We start from the raw sequence: 6,390 nt of genomic DNA, 5'->3' as shown, positions 1-6,390 counted from the left end.
CAGTAGTTTTCAGTCGTTGTGGCTCGCGGGCCCTAGAGCGCAGGTTCAGTAGTTGTGGCGCATGGGCTTAGTTGCCCCATGGCATGTGGGATCTTCCCAGACCTCGGCTCGAACCCGTATCCCCTGCATTGGCACGCGGATTCTTAACCACTGCGCCACCAGGGAAGCCCTTGCCTACTGCATCTTGAACACACCTTATGTTCACACCTGTGCTCTCATTCTTCCCTCCCCACGAAACATCATCCCTGACTGTCTTCAAGGTGAAATCCCAACCGTCCCTCAAAGCCTGTCTCCAAGGCTACCTCCTTTCTCATGAAATCATCACAGAAAACTCTCCCTTCACCCCACTCAGAGTGTGAGTCTTGGGGCATTTTGTTGTTCTCTCCTATTTGCCTTTATCTGCCCGAGAGTTAATCAATGATGCATGATGTTTCTCTTTCTCCTCTCTTATCAGCCTTCTGATGGCAAGGGCCACATGGCCACGTCATCTGCCCCCTTCCACAGTTTTTGCAGAGCACAGCAGAACCTCTTCTGCATGGTAGATGTTTAAATAGTTGAAATCAAGAAAACAAATAGCTCTCCCCCTTTCCTCGCCTAGATTTTGCCTTCTCAGCTTTTAGCAAAGAAAGAGCTTCTTTCTTGCTCCAGAAGAAACCGAAGGAGTTGGAAGGCAGTTTTGGAATGCCTGCAGGAGATTTTCTTCATGTTAACTGGCTGATAACACCGCAGGAAACTATCTTAAGGAAAACACACACAGTGATCAAACAGGAGGGTCCTATTACCACTTCCTTGCTTTACTGAACAGAAGATTTGCAGAGTAATTTCCAATGGAATGTCTTCCAAATGTATATAAATAGTCATGGTCAACTTGGTGAAAGTGTGTGTTTCCAAGATGAACTGATAAACGACACAAGATAAAAGAGGTCAAGGGGACACGATGGATTGCATGGGACATTTATAGACAAAGTTTGCTCATTTTGCTGGAAAGCAAGTGAACAAGCAAAGACACCCTATGAGTCTGCCTCATTTTGGAGAGCACAGTGCAAAACTTTAATCTCAAAAAAAAATTACAGATAAATGAATGAATGAACAAATGAATGGAGGATTGTTTACAGGACTGAAATATCCCATAGGTGAGGCATAAACAGATATTCATGCAAGAAATAAAGCTGACCCTGCGTGAAAAGGAATCAGTCCAACACGCTCCACCATGTCATGCTCTGGTCATCACAATGACACAGTGGGGTCCCTCCTGGAGTTGCTTTTCCTTTCACTGGTGACTCCATCCTCCAAATCAGAATTTCCCAAAGTGTGTTGCCTGGAACACTAATACCAGAAAATTTTCCACCAAGGGGGTGCCACGGTCAAATACACTTGTGAAATGTTTAACGTTATAACATCTCTCAGAGAATCACAGTGTGTCTTGGCATCATGGAGGCCCTGAAAAGTCCCACTACAAAGAAACTTTCGCACTCTTTATGTATGTGTTTTCCCAACTTACTTGGTCCGGGGACCTTCTGAGTGGAGTAAAAGTAAGACCTAGTAACCCCAGCTGGAAATAATGCCCCAAACCCAACTGGGAACCTCAAGACCTTCCCATCTCTGGTTTTCCCTCCTTCTTCTGAACCTTACCTCCTCCCCTGAAAATACAACAGCCTTGCTGATCATTTCCTCAGAGCCCAGAGAGCTGACGAGAAAACATGAAGAGAGGATTTATTTCACCTAAAGTTGCTAATGGGTAATAACTTTTTAATTACCTCTCCCTGGGAGTATTTACATTTTTACTGAGGCCTTCTGAAAGATAATGGCTAAATTCAAAGAACAGTGCAAATGCCAAAAATCTTGCACCTGTATGTCATGGAAGACAAGTCACCTGTTCGTTCCATGAGCAGGGTCCCTACAGCAAAAGTGCAGGGAAATTATTCCCTCTCCCTGCCATCAAAGCAACTGCGGCGACAACAAAATAGCACACTCCACTCCTTTGTGAACCGTGTGATTCAGCCCTCATCTTTACCTGGCTCACTCCTTCTCCAAAATCAGCATTGCTTCCTCCACCCTGATGCCTGGGCTAGGATACGAAATGGGTGATGCCCTTTCACAAACCCAGTACCTCCCCTCCCCTGGCCCTAGAGCATTTATCACTGTGTGCAAGAGCTACTTACTTCTCTGCCTCAACCACCAGATTTTAAAGTGTGTGGAGGCAAAAATGTTATCTGTCTCATCTCCTTCTATATGCCCGGAGCCTGGTCCAGGATAGGGTCCATAGAAAATCAAAAACGTAAAGTGTAGAGAAGTTTGGTTGTTTTTAACCCTAAGAAACAAAAAACCTCATTTTCAAGAAGAAATTTAAAAGGAGAAGATGAATATATGAAAATGGATAAGTTGGTGAAAGTCCAGTGGTCCCATTCAGCTGTGCACAATATTAACTGAGCATAGCTATATATGCCGTTATAGGAGAAACTGCCAGAAAAAAACGATGTATAAGATTCAATTCCTACCTTCGAGGAACCTAAAATAATGAAGTGATCATCATACTCTTCCACTGGCCTTCAAACATGGCTGACGCGGGAGAGCATTTCTGAGATCTGAGAATATCCTGTCTATGTGGGTTGGCCAATTCCCTCTCAATCCACTAAGAACTCGAATGTTCATTAGATTGAAAGTTTCACCCTGGTCCCAGGGCCAACAGCTGACAATAGGGTAGTTTCCTAGTGCAAGGAGGGGTCGCCCACAGGATACCTAACCGAGTCGGTGTGTTTCTGTGACTGAATACTGTGTAGGCATTAGCTCAGCAGGCCAAATGCAAGGGACGGCTCAGGGGAGAGGCAGTCGGCGGGGAGCTGGGCGTCTCTGCTGGTGAGTGTGACAGCAGCTGCATGGGGAACATCTGGGTCCTGTCAGAGTTTCCCAGAGATCTCCTCTGTCCAACTGCAGCATGAGCAAATTAAGATTGATAAATTGTATGGCTCTTTCTGGCTTTAAAGATCCCAGATGCTCTGCTAAATTAATGGATGCTCTATCTCCACTCAATCTGACACCAAAACAGAGCCTTGAAAATGTACCAGACCGCCACTCCCCCAGCCATCTGAGCACACCAGGGCAGCCCTGCTTCTTCGGCCTGGATTCCTGTGTGCAAACTTATGTATTTAGCTGGCGTGTGTGTGTGTGCATATGTATACACATGCATTTTCAGACCAGAGCTTATCTTCACCGTAGGGCATGTGTACACAGTCTTGGCAACAAACATACATCTTGAAGCAAAAAGTACTCCACTGGCCCAGAGCTCCTTAAACACCAAACTGTCCACTATAGAATAACGCCAAGGGAGATGAGATCATCTGTGTCATTGGGAAACAATCATTTTATGCAAATAGAACACATTGCTAATTGTATTACCTAAGACTGTTCTGTTCTTACTCTATAGCACTTAGTTCACTAACCCAGCTCTCTACGTGGCTGACAGCGTGTTTTGTTTCTAACAGTAGAAAAATAACAGTCAAATATATCTTGAGGAAGGGTCTCTGGGGCACTTAGCTAAACTCTTCTGTCTCTGTGAGATTCCAGAGATCAAATCCAACTGGAGAGTGGCCTCTTGGTGGCCATCCAGGTAGCCCTAAGCTTGCAACTCCAAAGGAAGTATCTCTTATAATGGTACTTCCTCTAGAATGAAACTGACTAGAAGGAAATATCCCTAAGAAAGGAAAAGCAGTCTAGGAAGGCACCAAAGCCAAAAAAGAAGAAAGGTCCTGCAAATTCAGACCACTGGATTGTCTCCTTCCATCGTCTCTTTCTGATAAAGGTACTAAAGGGAAGTAGATAGAATTTATCCTCCATGACGTAATCCTCAAAAATCTTAAAATATTCCTAAACATCCCTAAATTCCCTGTCAAGGGTTGGAAGAACAAGTTATAACAATGATCTTGGGGCTTCCCTGGTGGCACAGTGGTTGAGAATCTGCCTGCCAATGCAGGGGACATGGATTCGATCCCTGGTTCCACGGGAAGATCTCACATGCCGCGGAGCAACTAAGCCCGTGAGCCACAATTACTGAGCCCGCATGCTGCAACTACTGAAGCCCGCACGCCTACAGCCCGTGCTCCACAACAAGAGAAACCACAGCAATGAGAAGCCCGAGCACGGCAACAAAGAGCAGTCCCCGCTCACTGCAACTAGAGAAAGCCCGCGCACAGCAACGAAGACCCAACGCAGCCAAAACTAAATTAATTAATTTAAAAAAAAATGATCTTGTGTGCCCAAGTTCTTCTTAGCAAACTGTGCCTGGACAGAGGCCCCAAGTCAGAGGTCTTCAGCGTGGGAACCACAATGGTTTCCTCAGCCGCTAGTTATTTGGTTTTCAAAGTTCTCGCATTTCCAGAGACCACTAATCCTATCAGCCAGCCAGCTTCCACTCATTCACTCACTCATTCGTTCATTCATCCCACAAGTACTCACGGAGCATTTACTATCCCGCGCGCAGGGGCACCTTGGCGAAAAGCAGCCTCGCGGCTCTCAGGATGAGATGCCAGGACCAGGAGCATCAGGTTCACCCGGGAACTTGTTAGAAACGCAGATTCACCGAGGCTCCGTCTCAGACCTACTGAACTACAAGCTCTCGGTGTGGCCCCAGAACTCTGTGTTTTAACAAGCCCTCCAGCAGACGCTGACGCACATCAAGTTGGAGAACCAGTGGTGTAGACCAGACCCCACTTGCTCAGAGCGTGCTTTCTCCTAGAGGAGAGCCGTAAATGACTACATGTGATGTAATGTCAGGCAATTATCGATGCTCCTCAAAAAAGGAAATCAAGAAAACAGGCGTAGAGTGATGGGATGCTATTTCAGTTGGGCAGTCACGGAAGGAAGACCTCCCTTCCGAGCAGTGAATGGAGTGAGAGGCTGGGACAGCACTGCTGGCTCCGCGTCACAGCCCTGCATCCCGTTTCCCTTCCGAGTTTCCAGGTAGATATCAGACCACACTGGGAAGACGCTTGTCTCGCCAGCCATTCCAGAATGCCTATGAGAATTTGAATCCTGAAGGAAAGCAGAAATCTAGTACCTGCTCCAAACCTCCAAGGTCTGAAATCAGCAGATCCCAAAGTAGCCAAGAGCCTCAGTGATTTCACGGAGACCATTTGTGACAGACATCAGGAAGAACTTCTTGACAGCAAAGATTATGAAAATACAGAAGAGGCTGCCAAAGAAGACAGAGGAACTCTTTCCTGAAGGGAAGATTATTCTCCAACACTCATGGTTCAAGTGCAGTTTTGGTGGGAGGTAAGCCTGAAACAGACGATACTTTGGGGTCACAGTTATTCCCAAGATCATAAACACCTGCTGTATCACTTTTTCCAACACTCTTTATGAAAATCCTCAGACATACAGAAGAATAGGAGGACGATCATACACAGACCTATCGTGTAGGATCCAAAATTTTTAACATTTTGCCATATTTGTTTTATCTATACAGATGAAGAGATAATAAATAAATATTGCAAGTCATTTGAAAGTAAATTACAGATGAAGAGATAATAAATAAATATTGCAAGTCATTTGAAAGTAAATTACAGATATCATGTAATTTACCCCTAAATTACCCCTAAATATATAATCATGCATCTCTTAAAAATAAAGCCATTTTCCTACATAATCACAATTACCGCCCCAAGGAAATTATTGATAATTTTCTATTATCTGATAATATCTACTTCCTATTCAAGTTTCCGCAGTTGTTCCAAAGGTGTCTTTTAATTACTTCTTTAGGGGAAGATTGCAATATGCTTGCCTTGTTTGGGTAGAGATTTGAGCTCCATTTGGTTTTAAATACACATGTAGATACTGACATTGAAATTACACCAAAATTTAATATGAATCACACCAAAGCTTAATATGGTGATGATTACAAACCCAATAGTTATGACTAATAAACAGTTCATGGAAAAATGTGAGAGAGGGAAGGAAGGACCCCAGAAAAAGAGACTGAGTCGCTTGTAAACTGAATGTTTGTGTCTCCCCAAAATTTGTACCTTGAAATCCTAATCCCTAATGTGATGTTATTAGGGAGTGGAGGCTTTGGGAGATAATTAGATATGGGAATGGAGCCCTCGTGATATAATTCGTACCTTTAAAAAAAAATGAGAGGGCTTCCCTGGTGGTGCAGTGGTTGAGAGTCCGCCTGCCGATGCAGGGGACACGGATTCGTGCCCCGGTCCGGGAAGATCCCGCATGCCGTGGAGCAGCTGGGCCCGTGAGCCATGGTCGCTGGGCCTGCTCGTCCGGAGCCTGTGCTCCACAGCAGGAGAGGCCACAACAGTGAGAGGCCCGTGTTAAAAAAAAAAAAAAAATGAGAGAGCTTGAAATCTGAAAAAGAGGGGATATATGTATACGTATAACTGA

This window comes from Pseudorca crassidens, chromosome 1 (assembly GCF_039906515.1).
Source record: "Pseudorca crassidens isolate mPseCra1 chromosome 1, mPseCra1.hap1, whole genome shotgun sequence".
Taxonomy (NCBI): domain Eukaryota; kingdom Metazoa; phylum Chordata; class Mammalia; order Artiodactyla; family Delphinidae; genus Pseudorca; species Pseudorca crassidens.
The sequence above is the reverse complement of the archived record's forward strand: the minus strand, read 5'-3'. Positions refer to the sequence as shown.